This window comes from Diabrotica undecimpunctata, chromosome 1 (assembly GCF_040954645.1).
Source record: "Diabrotica undecimpunctata isolate CICGRU chromosome 1, icDiaUnde3, whole genome shotgun sequence".
Taxonomy (NCBI): Eukaryota; Metazoa; Arthropoda; class Insecta; order Coleoptera; family Chrysomelidae; genus Diabrotica; species Diabrotica undecimpunctata.
The window spans coordinates 178,857,618-178,881,090 of NC_092803.1; the positions used below are offsets into that span (position 1 = coordinate 178,857,618).

General features: G+C 33.1%; 1 protein-coding gene across 1 annotated transcript in view; it reads right to left on the reverse strand.

Annotated features, from left to right (window-relative positions):
* Window positions 1-5,241, reverse strand: part of LOC140432623 (retinaldehyde-binding protein 1-like) — a 50,376-nt gene extending 45,135 nt beyond the window's left edge. The window contains exon 1 of the mRNA XM_072520652.1: window positions 5,157-5,241. The gene's annotated coding sequence lies outside the window, so the exon portion shown is untranslated. The remainder of the gene's footprint in view (window positions 1-5,156) is intronic.
* Between the last annotated feature and the right edge of the window lie 18,232 nt (window positions 5,242-23,473).

Genomic DNA, 23,473 nt, shown 5'->3' on the forward strand with positions numbered 1-23,473 from the left:
AATCCAATTAGTAAATCACACATTGGATACAATTGAACTACGCTCACTTATACCAATTGGCAAATGGAGTGCGATATATCCATATGAGATGTTTTAATAGGCGTAATGTGTGCAGATAATAATATTTCTATGTCTTCATCGTTACGACACTAATAAAAGTATTATGGTTTTACATAATTAGTGTAAATTAATCAAGCTGTTACTTTTATCCATGTTTTAATGAGTATATGATTTTATTTACCTATAACGACTGGTTGTGGTGAATACTTCAATTAAACAAAACTTGTTGAACATTGCATTAGCAAATAAGCCTTTAAAAGAATATTATTTTATTTTAAACTATTAAACTAATCAACTTTTAATATAATACTAGATACACGAAGAGACTAACAGCTTAATTTTATAGTTTCATATTTCAGATTGAAAGATATCCTAAAACAAATAATAGAAGATCTGAAGATGAAAAATCAGTAGGTACACGGTATTTCGGCCCAAATGCCGATTTCCTAAGTTATAATTCAGGCTATTCTAAAGAACTTTGCACTAAAGAGACAGGAAATACTAGTATTCCAACGACTGTGGAATACTAGTATTCCAAGATCTGGTATACAGACGAATACAAGACTAGAGAGAGTGTGAGGGAGGAATATACTCCAATGATCCAAGGATTAGCAAAAGCCTTGCCCTGGGAAGAAACTGATCCATTTTCAAGCTGAGATTAATGAGTAACTCTAATGTGCAAAGAGAAATAATCCAAGAAAGAAATAATCCAAGAAATAATCCTAAAAAAGAGCAGCTCCATATATTGTCTGACAGTCAAGCGGCACCGAAGGTACTGGCGTATCTGGAAGTGACCTCCAGGGTGTGAGACTGCATTAAAGAAGTGAGTGAACTGCGAGACCTGAACAAGGTTGAGCTTGTCTGAGTATCAGGACATCAGGGCATTGAAGGTAAGGAAAAAGCAGATCAACTTTCTTAAAGAAAACCGAACGAATCAAACGGACCGTTTATAATTGTGGGAGTATTAAAGGTTGCAGTACGTAGGGCATTCGTTGTTCAATAAAGTTGCAGTTGCAGTACGAATGTTGTTTAATAAAATCGAAGCAGGAGAGAAGATTCCCGATGAGTGGAATTTATCATACATGTCCTCCATTTTCAAAAAAGGTGACAAAAGGTCACCAAATAACTACAGAGGGATCAGTGTAATGCCTTCAATAGCAAGAATCTTTCATCAGTTATAAAAGAAAAACTAGAACAACACATGGACCATTATAGCGAAGAACAAGCCGGATTCCGAAAAGCCAGATCATGTTTAGATAATATATTCATTATGAGACAGGTGATTGAAAAGAACAAAGAAAAAAATATTGAAACACATATGACCTTTATCGACTTAGAGAAAGCATACGATAGCGTGCCCAGGAAACAACTATGGGAAGCAATGAGAAGAATGCGCGTTAGAGAGAAATGGGTGAATATAACACAAAGACTGTATAAAGAAACACAAGTGCAAATAAAGTTAGGTAATGAAATAACAAAAACAATCACCGCAACAAAAGGCCTCAAACAGGGATGTGGTCTCTCACCTACACTTTTTAACATATATATAGATCAGGCTTTGAAAAGATGGTATAGAAAATGCGGAACAATGGGCATACCAGTACAAGAGAATATATTACATTCACTACTTTTCGCAGATGATCAAGTCATTTTTGCACAAGACAGGGAGGATATGGAATATATGATAAGGAAATTAAAGGAAGAATATGAACTTTGGGGACTCAAGATAAATATGTGCAAGACCGAATACTTATGTATTGGACCCGAGGTTTCAGATTTGAACTTAAGTTTAGAAGAAGAGACTATTAAGAGTTGTAAGGCTTTTAAGTATTTAGGGTCAATGATTAGCCGAGATGGTACTTGTATGAAAGGTATAGAAATGAAAATAGCACGGGGAAAACAAGCCACAAGAGCACTTCATGGAGTGATATGGAACAACACTCTAACCAAAGAAAACAAAAAGAGGATCTTTCAAAGCATAGTGATGAATATTACCCTACATGGAGCGGAAGTATGGCCAATGACAACAACAATACGAAATAAAATAAGAACAGTTGAACTGGACTTTATGAGAAGATGTCTACAAATCACAAGAGCGGATAGAATAAGAACGGAGAAAATATGGAACAGAATGGAAGTAAAATGCTCAATTGGAAAACAGAGCCCTGCAGTGGTACGGGCATGTACAAAGAATGCCAGAGCATAGGTGGCCGAAAAGAATATTAAACTGGGACCCGCCGGGAAGAAGACGGAGAGGAAGACCTGCTACAAGATGGAAAACATACGTCGGAAATGCTATGATAGATAGAGACCTCAGAGAAGGTGACTGGGAGAATAGAGTGCTGTGGAGGACGAAAACAGCGAACTCATAATGGGAAAAGCCGAAGAAGAAGAAGAAGAAGTACGTAGGGCTGTAGAGGACTGGATCCAAGAAAGTCATGATCGATATTGGGAGACAATCCTAAAATAAACACATGGAAAAGTCTTCATTGATTGATTATGTACGAAAAGAACAGAGGAACTGCTCCCTATGGACAGGAACAAACTAAGAACAGTAACAGGAATGTTAACCAAGCATGCACCAGTAAGAGAATTTCTGAATAAAATACGCATTTACAATGGAGACTTTAACCGCAGACTCTGCAATGAGGAACCAGAAACAGTAAAACATGTATTATACGATTGCGAGTCGCCGGCAAAAGACACAAAGTTTATAGGCAACCAAGAGAAGACACTGGTATATTTAGGACACACCAGCAAAATACCTGGACAAACTTCTACAGGGTACACCATGCTAGACTGAGTGTAGGAAACAACAATGAGCAACAAACACAATAAGTTTCAGCTTCAGAGATAACGGAGATCTTTTGATCAGACCGGCCCAGTGGGGAAAAATAGCACTTATGTAAGAATGAGACATATTAAATACCTAGAACCTAGAAGTATGCAAGTATATATCTATCTAATCAAATGAAAAGTTCCTTCTAGATATAATACGATCATTGACGTACAATACAAACATTTTTTTAAAGAACTCACAACACTTTCTGCAAAAACTTATAGAAAAGATTACAATCCCAACATACTAGTTAGTTTTGCCACAAAGGTCATTGCAGCCATTGTCTGGGGATTGTGACAGTCTGATATATTAGATTAAAGAGTTCAACCATTACATCAATAACAACTTCATCAATGAGTTTTAATAATTCGATTAACACATCATCTGGTCCGGTAGCTTAGCCCTCTTTTGTGTTTTTGATGATATAGATGACTTCTTTCTGTAATATTGGTGGTCCGATATCCTTTGTGGTTTCTATGATAGTTCTTCTCTTTTATCATTAAATAGCTTTTGGATGTAATTGGTCCATTAGTATTACCATCCACCGCCAAATATAAAAATTTATTGGTTAAGATCATTTATAATTTTTATTTAAAAATTTTCGAAAAAAAAATGCAAGCAATTGTGGTTTTAGTTCCATAAAAAATATGGGATTTATATGTGGAAAATACCGTATGAAATCTTTTATTTGGGTGAAACCTCAAGATCACTAGATGTTAGAATCAACGAACATCAATCTTTTATTAAAATAGAAAATTCGATAGATATCCGATAAGAAGCTGCTTTCATTTTAAAAAATGAAGCAAATTGCACAGCAAATTCTTAATTAGAATGTAGAAGAATGAGGTTGCTATATGAACGAAGAAGTTGCCAAGGAGAAAATAAAAACTATGGTAAGTCAATAAACGAAAAGACAAACATATCAAGAATACATGATTTATAATTTAAAATAATATACATATTCATACAACTAACCAGTATACAAAATACGCTGTGATGTCGATATTTAGAGTAAACTAAATATCAGATCGAATACTTACTGTATCGGAATAGCATCATGAGATTGATTTTCTCATGATTTAAAATGAAATAGCTAACAGAAAATTTCACTGCAATAAGTGGTATGATGATTATTTTTCTAACATAGAGGTTTCATAAGTTAAGGTCGTGGCATATTATCGTGCACGTTGCGTTTCCAGCACATAGCGTTTCCGAAAAATATAATTTAAATGGTTTTAAATATGAACAACGCACACTGTCCGGAACATAGCGTTTCAGATACTTAACGTTTCCGTTCAGTATATTTGAAAACAATATTTTACTGATGCCGACGGCTACGTAACGAGTCGTAACCGATTGGTAAGGATAATGTGAATTAGATGTCCGTCGTTTTCCCCCCATTGTTTATTTAGGTATTTGTTTGATTTTGATACAGAGTATTTAAAAAAATAATTTTCGAGGCTATTTTGTCATTTATGCATGTGTTTTTATTGTTTTGTGAGAAAAGCGAGATCATATCTTCACTGAACCAAACTGAAACGTTCTATGTATGAAAATGTGAACGCGCAGTCTTATTGCTGGAGTGGAAACGGTACCTGTTGGCCACTCAACGATAATATGCGGCGACCTTTAAAATTAATTTCTTGTAATTAAATCAACTATCCTTCAATAAGTTCCAGAAAAGTAACTTAAAAATATTAATTTTTAATTTATTTTAATTTATTTTTAAGGAAAAAAAAACAAAATAATTTGTTTAATTTTCAAAATTTTGCACTTTGAAAACGATTTCCTAAGCTGAAATTCTAAACGGCAAATACAATATTTAATTTATAAGTACATTTGTATTTAATTACCATTGCTATCATGAATTTAATAGTTCTCTAATAAATATAAATAAATATTTTCATTCTTTATTTTATTATTTCACCTTTTTATAAAAAACTTCTATTCACATCTATATTATTTTTTGACTTTTATTTGTTATAAATTTTGTTAAAAATGTTAAATGTTAAAGTTAAAAATGCTATTATTTCTAGGTTTTAACTTTGTGTGTCTATTTATGGTTCTTTTAACGTTTAAGGATTTTGAATTAATCTGTCGTAATTGTTTTTTTAAAATTAAAATTAAAATTAAGTTTTTTAAAATCACTGTTAAATTTCTAAAATTATAGGACTAATTTCTACTTATCCATTGTTCACTTCGTTTTAATTACTAAACTAAACACATTACACTAAGGATAACCTGAAGAATCACTCACCAATTTTTTAAATTAAACTATGCACCAAATTGGTAAAAGCGCGAACAGGCACTGATTTAAAAAGTAGACACGATTGTATTTTATTTGAGTCAAAGAAGCCGTTCAACCCCCACTTGAACGGTACCTGCTGTCTCATTCTTAACCATTGCTACTCAAAGTACTTTCTCTTATTTACTTTGGTGTAAATCTTTCATATCGGTTTGATGCTTTTGTTGTATAATACTTAATTATTTATGCTTGAAGAGGTTATATTACTTTTTGCCGGCAGTTTTTGTTCTAGTATTATGTTCTAGATTTAATTCTAATATTAACTTTTTTACTATCAAATCAGAAGTTAGTAGAGTATTTCCAAATCATGCATTGTGAAGAAATTGACGAAATAGAACATGTCCCATTTTTCTCATTTATTGGACGTGAATTCAGTGTCACCAATCTGTGTAGATTTGGCGTTTGTTAATCTTTAAGTCGTGTGTCAAGTAAGAGTTTTTAACTAGTTTTTTATTTGAGAATAAAAAAATATTTATGGAAAAGATGTAAGTATATCTATTATCCTATAATAGACGACAGAAAATAAGATTAGGTATCTATTTTTTTTAAGAAATCTACATCTTTTATTCAAATATTATTTATTTAATGCTTTGAGAATATACAGTAAATATTTGTTAGTATGAGATTATAAAAGTCTTCTACCTTTTTCTTCACTCCTATCTTTTACTTGGTCTAGTCATTAAATTTAAGTAAGAAATGTTTTTATCATGTTGAAAGTTTAAAAATGGATTAATCAACGTTTTCCATTAGATATGGGTGCTATTGATTAAAGAAGATTAATGAAACAGGAAAGATTGTTTTTCTTTGAATTGCCAAGTATTATAAGATTGCAAAATGAAAAGTATGGAATGGTATGTATATAGTACCTAGGTTGTCAAACCCCGCCCATGATTCTCAAAAACAGCAAGTTGCAGTTAAGTATTCAGTTCTTTAAAACCCTCCTTTTTGATTACACATCTCAATATTCTAACAATAAACATATTTATTTATATTAGGTATCTCTTAAGAATATATTATGAATAGTGGTTAAATGTTTATAAAACGTATTTTACCTTTCTTTCTTCTTTACTTCTACTTGTTGCAGGCACAGTATATTGCTTCTTCTTCTTCTTCTAATGGCGCTACAACCCTTTGTGAGTCTTGGCCTGCTTAACAATATTCTTCCATTCTGCCCTGTCGGATACTTTCCTTCGCCACTGCCTGATGTTCATGGTTTTAAGATCCCTCTCTACGTCGTCTATCCATCTTTTACGGGGCCTTCCTCTTGTTCTGTTTCCTTGGGGCTTCCATCTCTGGAATACTTTTACAGCTCGATTATCTGGCATTCTTTCTAGGTGACCAAGCCAGTTTAGTCTTTGTGATTTTACAAATCTGACAATATCTGCGCTCTGCATTAGTTCATCCATCTCGTGGTTCATTTTAATTTTTCACTAACTATCGCTGCATTGGGTTGGTCCAAATATCTTCCTTAGTATTTTGCGCTCAAATATTCTCAGTTGATTTTCATCAGTGGTTGAGAGGGTCCACGTTTCACATCCATATGTGACCACTGGTCTAATTACTGTTTTGTAGATTCTCAGCTTAGACTCACGATTCAGTAACTTACTTTTCATTAAGTCTTTGTATGCATAAAAGCACTTATTACCGCTAAGAATCCGTGCTTGTATTTCTTGACTGATGTTGTTGTTGTCATTTATTATTGAGCCTAGGTAGGGAAAAGTGGAGGCATATTTGTAGGTATGGTTGTCTACCTTCAGATTCTCATGTTCATTCGATTTTGTGCACTCCATATATTTTGTTTTGTTTTCATTTATATATAGACCAAACGTAGCAGCTTCTCGTTTCAGTTCTATGACTTTTTCGCTCAATACCCTTTTGTTGCGGCTTATTATGGCAACATCATCCGCATATGCGCATATTTGCATATATCTTGTATTAATACAGCCGTTTACATCCAGTTTTCTAACAACAGCTTCTAAAGTTAGATTAAAAAGTGTTGTTGATAAGGCACCCCCTTGTCTAACTCCATTTTCAATATCAAAGGCCTGCGTTATATCTCCATCTATTCTCACCATAGCTTTGGAACCCTCCAGAGTCATTCGTATAAGTTTAACCAACTTATTGGGTATCCCTAACATAGATAGTTGATTTAACATCTTTTGTCGATCTACTTCATCAAACGCCTGTTTGAAATCGATATACAAGTTGTAAATAGGTATGTTATATTCAACACATTTTTCATGTATACCTCTTAACATATGTATTTGGTCTATAGTTGACCTCTTTGGTCTGAAGCCACATTGGTATTCACCAATAATCTCCTCCGAAAACGATTCCAGGCGGCTATATAATAATTCCTGATAATATCTTGTAGATGACATTTAAAACTGTTATGCCCCTATAATTTTTGCAGAGTCGTTTGTCTCCCCCTTTGTACATAGGAAGTATGATTCCCACTTTCCAATCTTCTGGGATGACTTCTAGTGTCCATATGCGGTCGATTAGTTTATGGATACGCCTCCATAGCGCATGTCCACCATTCTTTATCAGTTCTGCAGTTATTCCATCTGTGCCAGGTGCTTTGTTATTTTTTAGATGTTTTATGACGTTTATCGTTTCTTCCAATGTTGGTTGCTCAACTAGTTGTTCTGCTGTGTGGTGAATTATCTCTTCATCTTCGTTTTGTTCTTTTTCTGGGTTTAACAGCTCTTGAAAATGCTCCTTTCACCTTTTCATTATTTCCTCTTTCTCGCTGATAATTGCATCATTTTTGTCCTTGCAAACTGTTGATCTTGTTATGTAGCCTTGGGTGCATTGCTTGATTTCCTTGTAAAATTTTCTAGCCTCTCTTCTGTTATTATAATCTGTAATTTGTTGTATTTTTCTATTCAATATTTCTCTCTTTTTCCTTCTGCATATTTTCCTTGCATCTTTTCTGAGTTCTTCATATGCCTTTCTATTCGATCGGGAATCCCTTTGTAGACATTTCTGTCTAGCTATATTTTTGCTATTTATTACTTGTTGGCAATCTTGGTCAAACCATTCCTCGTTTCTTTGGCTTGAGGTTTCACCTAATGTTTCCTATGTCATATTTGTAATTGTCGTTTTGATGATATTCCATTCTTCTTCAATGTTGTTTTGTTCTCCTCTTTCATTTAATATTACTTTTATTTTCTGCTGGTACTCATTCTTCTTTTTAGGATTTTTAAACATATATGTATTCCATTTTCTTTGTTTGGCGCCTTTCTCTTTTCTTACCATTGATATTCTTTGTTTTATCTTCGATATAACCAAGAAATGGTCCGAATCGCAATTTGCGCCTCTATATGTTCTAACATCTGTTACGGAGGTTGCCCACCGCTTAGATATTAATATGTGATCAATTTGATTAAATTTAGTAGTACCAGGTATCATCCAGGTTCCTTTATGAATATTTTTATGAGGAAAACACGTACTAACAACCCTTAGTTTGTTTGCCATTGCCAACTGTGCCACTCTCATACCGTTGTTGCTGGTAATATCATGTAAACTATGCTTACCAAAGGATTCTGCATATATTTTCTCTTTTCCCAGCTTCGCGTTCATATCACCCAGAACTATAACTGCATCTCTCTTCTGTGCGTTTTCACATTCTACTTGTAGTTGGTCATAGAATTGGTCGGTTACTAGTTCATCTGCTGCTTCTGTTGGAGCATGGATATTAATAATTGTAACATTATGAAATTTTCCCCTTAGACGTATTTTGCATATTCTTTCATTAACTGGAGTAAACCCCAATACTGACCTGCGGCATTTATGGTTTATCATAAAACCCACTCCAAAGTCTCCTTGTCTTTCTGCTCCACAGTAGTACATACTGTATTCTTTTTTATTTATGCAACCATGCCCTTTAAATCTGATTTCTTGGAGAGCTGCTATGTCTACTTCGTACTTCAATAGTTCCTGTGCAATACTTTGCATTTTGCCTGCCTGCAGCATGGTTTGGACATTCCAGGTTCCCAGTCGCAAATCCATCATTAAGTCCTTATTCCGTAGCTTTGGTCGTTGTCCGTTGGTCCGTCCGGTTAGCTCATTGTTCGTAGCATTCGTGATAGCTGAGTTTAAGGTGAACAGGTTATCGGCCTGTTGCACCCGAGTCCAGTGCCAGGGCTGCTGGCTATAGCTTCTAAACAAGCTATGCTTTCTCCCTTCCTCGTCCGCCCTGACCCTACCTTCCATTGGGGTTGGTTACCCAATCTCCAATAGGGTTGCTCAGGTTTACCGGGGTTCACCCGTGTGATCAAGATCACACTTCTTGGAGGTGAGAATAGGAATTGAGTAGGAGAGGCTAGAGATGTTATCTGGAAGCAACATCTTATATTGCGCCTCACTACTCCTTTGAACCCCACAGTATATTGCTAATAACGAATTATTTAGCAATATACTGTGATGCAGGCAAGTATTGTATTTAAATAAATGCTTTCATCATTCTAAAAGTCACAATGAATTGATTGAAACATTGAACATTTCTACTAACTACAGTTAATTTTTAGTATGTAATGAATGCTAGATTTTCTTGTTCTATATTTTGAGTTGGCCACTCAACAGAATCCACTGTGATGTCTGGCACTATTCATGGGATTTTGTGAAAATGCTAAAACATATCGATTTTTATATAGATAGCTATATAGATATCTGTCATTTGTCAACCCCGTCCCTTCTGACACCTTCTGATACCAAGGAATTTCAAATAGAGAATATACCATGTATGGCACATCATTAGACATGCATTTTGCTAGAGAATTCAGGCATCTATGATTTTTTTCTATATTAATTATATTCTTGTCAAAAAGTATCAGTTTGTTGTAAGTGTTAAAATGCGTTTTCACCAAAACTAAAAAGCATTTACAAACATCTAACAAACTTTAGCAAACATTTTCGAATCTTTGCTAATACGGGTTTTACACCAACAATAAATTCATGAAGTCGCTTCAAGGTCAAATTTGACGTGTGTAAAGCACAATTTGACATCCAATTTTGCCGTGAATAACTTCATGAATAAATTCGTGAAGCAATTGACGAAATAGAACATGTTCTATTTTTCACATTTATTGGACGTGAATTCAGTGTCACCAACCTGTGTAGATTTGGCGCGAATAGGGATAATAATTATTTTGTTTTTGATTATTGAACCAAATTGGACTTTGCATTTTTAAGTCGTGTATCAAGTAGGTAATAGTTATGGAAAAGAGGTAAGTTTATTATTCTATAATAAAAAACAGAAAATAATATTCTGTATTTTTTTTTATAAAAAACATACGATTTCGAGACAGAAAACTCTAGTTTTATTAAAAAATTGTTTACTTTTCCCTTTCTTACATCTTTTTTTCAAATATTATTTATTTAATGCTTTGAGAATATATTATAGTACCTAAATATTTGTTAATAAAAGATTATATAATTCTACCTTTTTCTTCACTCCTATCTTTTATTTGGTCTAGTCATTAGGTAAATGTTTTTATCATCTTGAAAGTTTAAAAATTGATTAAACAACGTTTTCCAAGAGATGGGTGCTATTGATTTCTGAAACAGGAAAGGACGATTTTCTTTGAAAGGCCAAGTATTATAGATTGCAAAATGAAAAGTATGGAGATAGTAGCTAGGTTTTCATATTCCGCTCATGATTCTCAAAAACAGCAACTTGCAAAAAAGAGTTATAAATCATTAATTATCCAAATAATATCAAGGATTTATCATGGAATTCTCAAAATCAACAATAAATGCTCTAAATACATCAAATATTTATTTTAAATTCTCATACTCGCTGGATATATTTTCTTTTTGAACCAGGTATGGATAATTCTATGTTATTGATAATATTTTAAATTCACATTCAGAAGTCCACTAAAACAATTCACTAAGACAGCCTGAAATTTTGTATAATTAATTACAGATATGTAACAGAATGTGTATGGAAGAAGAAAGTTTCCCATTTTAGTCAATGGAAGTGGCTGTACAGTTGAAATGATTCAATTGAAAAATCAAACTGGAGACAATTTTGAGGATGAATTGCTAAATAAAGAGATTATTAAACTTAAGTTGAAGATGTTTGAGAGCCATATAAAATATTTTTGTTATGAGAAAACCTCAGAAGGATCATTAATATACATATAATTTTTTTTAAATTTTTTATTAAATTTTTCTTTGCATAATCTAATTTTTAAACCTAATAAATCTATTTCTTTTCAATTCATGTCTTCTGCCAGTTCCATTTCTCTGACATGTTTCTGTTGTGCTCTCGTCTCCTTCATGAAGCCTTTGGCCTACTACTAATTTTGTTCTTTCTTATTAATTCTTCTTATTATTATACTTTATTATTCATAGTTTCCTTCCTAAGTTGACCATCTTTCTTTAAAAATGCAGGATTCCATATCTTATGGATAAAATTTGTAAATACGATTTTTTATTAAGAAAAAAATAGTTGTTTGTGTATAACAAATATTAAAACTAGCTTTTATTCCTCTTATTATGATTCTTCATTTACCATTTAAATTATATTATATTTAAAAATTATTGTATTTTTATATATTTAGTTTAGTCTTACCCTACTATTTCAGTAGGGTATGACAAATCATGGAAATTGTAAAGAATCAGCTCACAAACTAGTGGTAAAGTATTACTGGTTATTTCCATTTTTTATTTGTTTTTAAGTATTCATTTCTTTACAACTCCTCTTTTTGATTAGAATTGTCACATCTCAATATTCTAACAATAAACATACCTATTTATTTTTATTAGGTATCTCTTGAGATGAGAATATATTATGAATAGTGGTTAAAAGATTATAAAAAGTATTGTACCTTTCTTTCTTCTTTACTTCGACTTGGGGCAGGCAGGTATTGTATTTAAATAAAGGCTTTCATCATTCTAAAAGTCACAATGAATTGATTAACATTTCTGCTAACTACAGTTAATTTTTAGTATGTAATGAATGCTAGATTTTCTTGTTCTATCATATAAAAAAAAATAAAATTACCGCTTTTTCTGTTTCTTTAGCTATGTTGTCCTTATTGAAGTTATTTGAAATTATCTTCTGTGTCTAAAATCAACAGTTTTCACTAATTACATGTAATTTCCACTAATTTTTACCTCTTGTTCAAGCTCTGATTCTTTACCAAATTCAGCATATTTTTGTACAATCTTAATTACTATTTTCTTTTTAAAACGATATTGTTTTCTGATTATATTTCCAAATCGAAAATATCTTTATTCAAACAAACAATAAATAACATCCAATCATAAAACCATTGGTACTACTGAAATAATGACACTTGATGTAAAAATTTATTTGAAGTCAAAGAAACTTTTACATCCAAGAAATTCACGAATTTATTGACACAGAAATTGATGAATAAATTCATGAATATCTTCGTGTATTTATTGTTGGTGTTAAGCCCGTATAACACATGTTTGGCACAGTTTGTCAAAAATAAGAATTCGCGAATTTGAGTAGGTTTGGAAACATTTGCCATCGTTCCGTCCTATTTGTACAAAATGGCTCCGAGAAGAGCATGGTATAATTGGACCAAAACCCTAACATGTGCCATCTCCGCTCCGGAGGTTGGCAATCATCATAGCTATTCGGATTTTTGAGACGGCTGCTCTGAAAAGTTCATTTGATGTACATCCGACTCTCAGGTTGCGCAGCCATGACATTCTACGCCTCCCTATGCTTCTCTTTCCTTGGATCTTTCCCTGCATAATCAGTTGGACCAAGATGTATTTCTCTCCACGTGTAATATGTCCGAGATATTCCAATTTTCTTGTTTTAATAATTATATTTAAAATTTCTATTTCTTTATTCATCCTTCTCATAACCTCTTTGTTTGTGACGTGTTCACAACATCTATGTTCACAATATACAGTCTAAGGGGTGGTAATTGAAACTATGTCTTCATAATCGCAAGTTTTCTTCTTCCCAAAATTGAGCAAATCTGTCCTTTATAGTATTTCTTGTTTTTAAACCATAATCACCTATTATATTGTCCAGTCGGCCTTTACCTATCTTTACATTTACATCGTTAATTATTATTGTAAATTCGTCCTTCCTGGTGTATGTTAAAGTAGTTCTTAATTTTATTTTATATTTTTATTTATTTATCTGCAGTTCGAGCATACACTTGCACTATTTCAATGTTCACTTGCTTACCCTGTATTTTTAATAACAGCATCCTATCCGAAAAGAAAACAAAATTTACAACGGCTGTTTGGATTCTCCTCGGATCTCGGGTATCATTTCGGGAGTAATATATCGTTTTTTCCATGACCAATGTTTTACCAGAACCAGGCCAGCGCATTTCGCTTATGCCTAATATTTCTAGGTTTACTCTCTTGTTCTCTATATAGTTATTTGCCACAATCGGGTGGCTTCTCCTCACAGGGATACTTAGCACCCCTCGACCAATAAAGGTCCGCAGCGAACTAGGGGCCATGTGATTGACCGTATTTTGCATGGTTATTGTTTCAGGAAAATCTGGCGATCTTTAATGTAGTGGTTTCCCATTGCCCCCTACATCCTTATGCCGTATTAACATTAAGAGCTGAACATTAAACAGATTATAAGTCAAGTTCTAGATTTTGTGATCCAGTTTATAGATGGCCTATACAGAGAAGGTGCTAAAAGTTATATCGTACTCGTAAAAACCTTCCACGTTAAAGTGGACGGGAGAACTTCAAACTTCAACAAATTGAAGCGCGCCGCAAAAATTGCAATATATCTTAAAATTGAAGCCTCAAAGAATCGATTGCGATCTACTAAATACATTTAGAGTCACTATTTGAGTAGGTACAGTTGTTTAAATAATCTATCTCCTACATAAACAAAAAGAAGTAACTTACAAACTATTTAATCGATATAGCAAAGATTTATTACACTTCAATAAGTCATTAATTGTCTAATTTCAAGTAGTTATATATATTATGTCATTATTCAAAAGATTTATAAAAGTTATTAACATTTATAAATTACTGCAAAAATAGGTGTTTTTTCAATTATTTCGGTCAATTATTTATGCATTTTAATTTTGAAACTCGCAAATTTAAAAACTTTTCAAGATTTACTTATTTGAATCATTTTTCTCTAAAATGTATAAAAAACGTTTTTTTAGGCAACCATGATTTTTCACTTTTTATAATTATTAAAAAATAAAAAAACAAAGCAAAATCAGCTGTACTTCATCAAGGGTTTGTCATTAGCTATTACTCAGATAGTTTTTAGAACCTTCAAAAGCCTTTATAAGATTTTTCTGTAAAATCAATGATTTTTCACAGATTGACTGGAGTAATATTGTCGCAACCACAGACGCTTCGTTCTTTATTTACCTCAAAACTTCCACTTCTCTATGTCTTTCCCCATTTTATGTGTAAATATTTCGAACGTTCTGGTGTTTCAACGAATACTTTTCCTATTTTCTCTCTTATTTATTTTTGACGATTTCTTAAGAACTGTCAGAAATATCAATTATAAATAAGTTTTTCTCTAACCTTACAGTAGACGAAGAACTTTTTTTGTAACTTCACTTATGTAGAGAGGTTATTATTGATGTCATGGTGTCCTTCAATTTTAACTCTTTCGTTATTTCGTTCAATGCCATTCACTACCTATTTAATGTAATAAATTATAATGAAAGTGTTTTTTAATGCATATGTTTCGTTATATGTTATATAACCACTAGCCAAATTTAATCAATGGCTAACAGTGCCTCATTAAAGTGGCCTTGGAATTTAAAATTTAAAAAGTAGGTTAATAAACTTAAAAAAATATTCTTTGGAAATTTTACGGTCTAAGATTTGATGTTTACATTGCGTGTGATAAAACTAAATTAGTAAATATCTGATTGACTTACAGCCTTTTCTTCTTCATTTCTTTCATCTACATCGCTTTGGTGGTCGAATTAGGATCTTAGATTTTTGTTATCTTTTTCAGGTTTTTACTGGCAACTTTTACTTGCTGTGTTTTTCTTTTCCTTCTTCTTCTTTTTTCTTCACTTTTGACTTGTATACCAGTACATTTGCCAGTACGTTTCCTTAGTATTGCATTTGCTCATCGGAATACTGTTTGTAAGATATTAATGAATTAGATATAATCGTGTTGGCGACACTGCTAGTAAAAAACAGATAGCACAACAAAGCAGTTTTCTCTCTCTCTCTCTCTCTCTTTCGGGTAACTGCGGTGCATTACGCAGTCTAAAAAGTTGGCTTGGGTTATAAGAACCCAGAAGAGTATAGCTTTGGGTCAGTTTCTTTATAAACATACGTTTTCTTTATATGTTGATATTATTGATGCCTAAATATTTCTTTAAAACTTCTATGTATTTATTTTTGATTAATATTGTGAAATATACCGCTGATGCTAGAAGCACAGAATAATAAAACAATCAGAATGCCCACTTTGCTTGTCAAGAGTTGCCAGATACGATTCTCTAACTCCCAGACTTAGAAACTAAAAGTCCCCCAAATTTAAGCTCAAATCCCCCAAAACTTAAAATTTTGTCGCATAATTACAATTTTTATAAATTTGAAAAGACTGTAGACTGGAGCACACCGTACTAATAATACTATTTATCCTAAAACAATAAACTAAAATATTGTTTCATACTAAAACAACGATAAGAATGTTACTTCACGATTTATAAAAACTGATGTCACTTATATTTAAAAATTCCATAACATTAACCTGAAGAGTTGAAATTTTCCTAACTCAGCCAAAAATACGACAACAATACGGAGCTACTCGATCTTTCATAGGCGTGAACATCTGTACAAAATGCTGAGAAGAATGAGGACTGAGAGAGAACTCCTAAATATTGTAAACAACAGAAAAACGAGTTATCTAGGATATATTTACAGAAACGAAAAATGTTAGTCTTCAGTTACCAGCTGAAGTCCGTTTGAAGAGGTTTACTCTCCGGACACTGGAACTCACTTTGAGCATGGGTGCATGTTACCTGAAGTAAAATTTAATTAAAATATTAAACATCAAATAATATTAACAACATCATGTACAATCTTTGGTAACATTATATATTTTAAAGGGTTTTTACCCTAATATTTTGGTGGCTCAGGCATGGTAACCTGTATTTTTAACCTGATGATGGAACTGTTGTTCCGAAAACTTTCGTGTTTTTAATGTAGCCCCTTTTAAGGGTTTTTATAAAATATACCCATTTACAAAGATTAACCTCTTTTTGTGATACGTGGTATACAGCCAGCTGCAGGAATTATTTTCCTTGTGGATTTAGAAAAATATAACTTTTTAGGACTCATAATAGAAGGGAAAGTAGAAGTAAAAAGAGGTCTAGAAAGAAGAAAATGCTCCTGGCTGAAGAATATAAGAGACTGGATAAGAATGGACACACATTTGATACTAAGAACAGCTCAAGATAGAGAGCAATTTACTGTAGTTATGAAGACCTTATCCATCCGTAATGAAGAAGGAACCTTAAGAAGAACTGTAAACAGCATTTAATTTAAATTATTTTATTCAACAAAAAAAGCATAATATAATTTAAGAATAGTAATTTCTATAATTAGGCACATTAGGCCATAAGTGAGTGAAATATTTTTTTACTCGGTATTGAAATTTTTTTCACGAATTGTCAGCAACAGCCAGCAACCAGTGGTAAATATAATTTTATAAAATGTATTCTCTTCGGCTATCCGATTTAGCAAATCGCTCTATGATTGCATCAACATCGAGAAAAATTTCAGAATGCACATTGATGAGTGCTAATCCATTCAATTCAATTTTATAATGACTATAATACGTAGTACATAGAAAGGATATACATATACATAATTATCTTAACTGTATTCTCCTGAGGGTCATGTACAGGCTCATCAATATTTGAAGAAGAAGTACTAGGTCTCATATCATCAATATTAGTATTGTTCATTGTTTTACCTGATCTTGGCGTAAAATAATCCCCAATTCTACGTTTTTTGTAATTTTACAGATTTCTCAATATGTATTGTTTAATTGCTATCACTAGATCACTATTTTATTTGTATTCACTAACGTATCAGACAGAGCTAATGTAACAACAATATTCACTTTGACATTTATTATAGATAAATTATAAAATGTACTACACAGTCTTAACAATTCTAATACATATTTAAATTACAAACAACTAATTCGTAGACAAAACTGAAGATAAGAAATACCTCATACAAAGTAAAAGTGTGCTGATTTCGTGCAAAAAGTCATGTCATGTACATTGAATGAGCAATAATGTGTGGACGGTAAATCTATCTCATCGATAATCTAATGTTGATTTGATTGGTATTTTTTTTTATTTGGGGGGGTCATGGCCCCCCTGGAACCGCCACTGATTTTATTTCTAATTAATTGCTGTTGTTCAACTAACGGAACTTACACTCACAGGCGTAGAGAGTGTAGTCAGAATCCAAAACGACTTTTCCAGACCCTTCCATTGTAAAAATGGACTGAGACAGGGAGATGGACTGTCATGTCTCTTATTTAACCTTGCACTAGAAAAAGTAATTCGAGAGTGCCATATTAATACGAATGGCACCATCTTTAATAAATCTGTACAAGTGGTTGGATATGCAGATGACATAGACATTATTGCTAGGTCCACAATCTCTGATCGAAGCATTTCGATCACTAAGGGCGTCTGCACTTAGAATGGGATAAAAAATAAACGCACAGAAAACCAAGTATATGTATTGTACTAGATCAGGCAACCAGATACCTAGACTAATAATTGATGATCTGGAACTGGAAGGTGTGGACACCTTCGTCTACCTGGGCTCGCTGCCGACCAATGTCAGCGAAGAAATTAAAAGAAGAATAGTGCTTGCCAATAAGTGCTATTATGGCTTGAGGAAACATATGGCCCCAAAACTACCCAGAAAAATTTAAGTTACCATATATAAAACACTAATAAGGCCAGTGTTAACATACGGGTCTGAAACGTGGTCACTTACACAGAACGACCAAGAATTGCTTAAACGTTTCGAAAAAAAAATTCTAAGGAAAATATATGGAGGAATTCAAGAACAGGGTTTGTGGCGTAGGCGCTACAACTTTGAGTTATATAGAAGTTTTGGGGAACCTGACGTTGTAAAATATATTAAATTAGCACGCCTTCGATGGATAGGACGTGTAATTAGGCGAGATGAAGATGCAACGATCAGAAAAATTATCGACCGAAGAGGACCAGTGGGAAGACGAGCCAGAGGAAGACCAAAACTTAGGTATTAAGATAACATAGAGGATGATCTAAAATCCATCGGAGTTAAAGCATGGAGAAGAGTTGCCAGAGACAGGGGCGAATGGAGGCTTGTTCTGAAGAAGGCTTTGGCTCATAACGAGCTGTAATGTCACTGATGATGATGATGAATTGCTGTTGATTGGTACATTCTCCAATCCTTAAAAACTACCGTATTATCCTCTAGCTAAAAACCCACTCCGAAAAATCGAGATATAGGACAAAAACGTGGAAACCAGAAAAATGAACGGCTAGGAATTAATTGCTAATTTACTAGTAATATTTCACAAATTTTTGGTGAAAGACTTTCAGCTGCAAATTAAAGTTCTTGGATCCTGGTTACGAATGTCAAAAAATATTCCTTGAGAACCGTGTGATGTCTACAAAAAAATAAATAAACAATATTCTACACAATTCCATTTTAAGTTTATATCATTTAGTCAAACAACATACTCTACAAATTGCACATTACTACTAATAAAATATCAAGAGTCAACAAACACATTTCATAGTATATTCAATTTTATTTTATTTTTTTTATTTTTTTATTGCTAAACTATGTTAATGCGTTTTTATTTTCGATAATTCATAAGTTAGTTTAGAAATATATATTATATAACACAACGCAGGTTAGATTTCAGTAATTCTAATGACCATTCTTATAGCCTTGAAATACAATCCACAACTGGGTTAATCGCATTAAAAATCAGAGGGTGTTAAAAAAACGCCTTATTTTTTTTTTATTAATGAATACCTGGATAGTTATGTAATATACATTTTATGGGTTATACGTCTTATTTAAGTCAGGAAGAACTGGCGTTAGAGTTTTTTAACTGTTGTTTTAGTTACTAATAGTACTATACTAAGTCGTTTTACCCTGTCGCATTTCGGATTAACTCCCGAAAAATAATTTATGACTCTAGTTACAGCCACTCTGTTATGATTTCCCTTTTCTACCTGCTTTGTGGTACCGAACCTCCTACTGGTGGGCTGTAGTACTTGAGGATAAATCAGCGCTACCAAAACAATTTTTTTATAAATCGTGAAAAAACGCAAATCGAACGCTTTGTGATGATAATTTATTGAAAAAACTTTTATAATTTTATTTCAAATAAAATTGTCTCGAGGAGTGCATTCATTCCTTGCGGTCGCATAACTGGATAATTTTAGTTGTTATATTTGCAAAAATAGTAAACAGTCTGCGGAGTCGAGGCTCTCCATTGGCGGACTTATCGGCCAATGACCGACGCGCCCTGCCACCGAGGCCCCGCCCCCTCGTGTATATATTCAGAGAGCTCCGAAAAATCTCGCTATTAGTATTCAACGATCGCCGGTTTTCAATAGTGACAATGGATAACGTACAAAAAAACGATAGAACACCTAAATATAAGTTTTTATCTTTAAGTTGAAAGTGGAAAATTATTTTACTTTAGAAAAAATCAACATGGGACCAATTACATCAGTATTGGCAGTTCAAAAAAGGACAAGTGCAGCTTGTGGAATTTCAGAACGGACCTTGCAAAGAGTTCGCAAAATGAGTGAGGAGGAATTAAGTAAGGAAAATAAAAGGATTCGTTTGCATCCAAAAACCCTCGACTTGCCACAAGGTATTAAAATCGCAATCAGAAATATCATTTATGACATGTACAAAGCAAAAGAACATGTTACAAGAACGACATTTATTCAAAAAATAAAGGACAGAGAACTTTGTGATATGGTTTTGACCAGTTTATCAAAAGTATTAAAAGCTATGGGTTTTAGATACAAAAAAACCAATAATCGTAAAGTGTTGTGCGAGCTGTCCAATGTTGTTGGAAAAAGGTGGAAATTTAAGAAACTATTTAAAAACCAAGAAAGGAAATAATACCAAATCATCCTAGCAAGATGATTCTACCAAATGCTATTCAAGTACTAGTGCGAGTAATGGCAAAATATATTTTATATTGCATGCAGGAAATACGGAAGGTTTTATACCCAATGCTAGTCTTATATTTTCTTCGACAAAAAAACTGATGATTACCACGGAAATATGGACGCCGATATTTTTGAACATTGGTTTGAGGAAAAATTATTAAAAAATCTGGAAATCCGTCATTAATAGTCTTAGATAATGCTTTGTATCACACCAGAGAGGAGGAAAAGTTTCCCACAAGCAGCTGAAAAAAAGAAGACTTAAGAAAGTGGCTGTCGGAGAAAAATATAGAACACGAACATCTAGTTTTAAAAGCTGAATTATTAATAATAAAATACTAAAATAAGTGCAAAGAACACATTACTGAGAAAAAGTTTGTCGTTGACCAAATGGCACTAAAATATGGTCATGAGGTCCTAAGACTACCACCATATCACTGCCAGTACAATCCAATTAAATTGGTGTGGGTCATCACTAAAAACTACTATGATAAACATGCATGTAAGACCACCGACGAAGCCAGCGTTTTACAACTCTGGCAAGATGCACTAAACCAAGTCAATGAGGAACAATGGCGGAAATGTATTGAGCATACTGAAAAAAAAAATTTTAGAGTCATATGAAATAGAACAAGTTATTGATGAAGTAAGACCTTTAATTATTCGTAATTATGAAGATTCAGATGAATCGGATAGCGAGTCAGATAGTGATGATACCTGTCCATAGATTAAGACGTAGATAGAAAAATTAACACAAAAGGGTACCAACCACCAAAAAAAAACAAAAGAAAAAAAACAAAAACCGCATGCAGGAGAGAGACGGAGGCACGCCGCACGACGCTCTTGAATGCAAGCACCAAAAAAATTAGATTAGCAAGTAAGGTAGATTAAGGACATGACTGGACGAATGACTGGGTATTAGACGACGGATGAAAGGATTCGATGCTTGCTCGCTCTAGATTGCACTTGGTGCAGAAAAGGGAAAGCAAGTATCGGCACACACAATTATCATTAGATCGCCAAACAATTGCTTTGACCGGTAGTGATGAAAGCCAAATGGGCTAACCTATCACTTAAATGTAAATACACGGAAATCTCCCATTGCCTGAGGATACCGCGAAATAGTCGAGACCTGGCTCCAAAGACCAGGGGGCGGAGGAAAGCCGGGGCTGGTTGTACCGCAGGAGGACAACCTACCTCAGTGGGTTTGGGAAGGTGTGTGTGGGAAGTAGGAATACGTCTTTGTTTTATACAGATATATATTTTTATAGATATATTTATAAAATATATAAAAATAAAAATATAATACAAAATTTTGAACACCCAGTATTAACATTGGCAAATTTTTTTATGCTTAAATAAAAATAGAGTTTAGTAAACGCTGAAAAATAATTTTTGTTTTTTCAGCATAAATATTAACCACAATATTAATTTTTGAAGTTGCATGTATAATATGAAAAATTTTTCAAAAACTTTAAATATCTCAAAAACGGCTATTTTTTCGAGAATGGTATCCCAATAAAAATCAATCCAGAATTTTACGTAGATTCTAAAAAAAATAACAAAAAGCACAGTTTCTATTTAAAATAAGAAACTTAATGGCGACTTCCGGAACAACCGGAAGTGCTAGAAGAATGCAAATATTTAAAAAATGAAGAATGCTTTGCATAACCCATTATTCCAAGTTTGCAGAAACCAGTGACGACCAGAACTTTGAAAACTTTTAACCAACATGTTGCGTGAATGACCCTGTATATTTCATACTCAATGTTTATCAATTTACATTATGATATTCAATTATTACAAAACATAATACAAAGTTATTTTATTAAAAAAATCCCTAATGTCGTATTATCAAATTAAGAAAACCGTACATTTTTAATTTGAGAACCGCTGACTACCTGAGGCAAATCTGAACAGACACTTTTATTACTTTTGCGACAGGCTAAAACGGTCCTACTATATCCGTTGCAAGATAATTCGGATGGAATTCCCAGATTAAGAGGGGCGATATCAAGCACAAAATGACTGTCTCAATTAATGCTGTAACGAATAGTCACCCTTAGTCATTACATTAGGTTCAATTTTAAATTCTATCCAAAGTTTAAAGGTACTTTACTAAATGATACAAAGTAGGTGTGGCCAGGTACGTATTTCAATTTTGAGTTGTTAACAATTGGTAAATAAAATTTTAAGCATAATTTTGTGTACCTATTTTATTATCCTTGTTTAATACCTATCCTATTTTATTACCATTATCACTAAATGGGCTTCTGTGAGAAGAAAGTGTATTTGAAAAGAACTTGTTTATTTAGAACAGAAGTCAGTGTAAAGACGGTTTTTTTGACACAAGTGCGACGATCCACAGTGTACGAACTTATAAAAGACTGTCCAGTGTTGCGAAAAAAAAAAGAAAGGATTCTGGTGCCAATCGAGTATTACCGAATTTTCATTTATCAGCTATACGGGAACGTATATCATATGTATTCAGTGAATAACTTACCAACTTTAAATAAACTTTTGAGTGAAAAGAAACAAAGAAATAATCCCCGAGTGTCCTAAAACTACTTTTTGGGGGTTTTTAAAATCTAATGATTTTCGATTGGAGTTTCGATTATTTGGAGAGTCTAAGGTTTTTAGGAGTGAAGGGAAGAACTTGTATTATTTTGATGAAACTTGGTTCGACGCCCACGATATAGTTAAAAAATGTTTTTTCCGATGGTAGTAAAAATTGCGTCACCAATGTTCCTCCCTCTAGAGGGAAGAGAATTTGTATTTTACATTGTGGGGGAGAATCAGGATGGATAGAAGATGCTTTATTACTCTCTGCTAAGAGTGTAAGTGATTGTCGCTTGGATTATCATCACGATATGGACAGTACTTTGTTTGAAAAGTGGTTTGAGCAGCAGTTACTACCTAATTTAAAAAGAAATAGCGTTATTATTTTGGATAATGCTCCGTATCATTCTAGACTAAAGAGTAAAATTCCAAACACTGATTCAAACAAAGCTGAAATTCAAGAAATTTTATCAAAACATAAAGATTCTTAAACAAAAAACAACTTGTAGAACTATTAAAATTAGT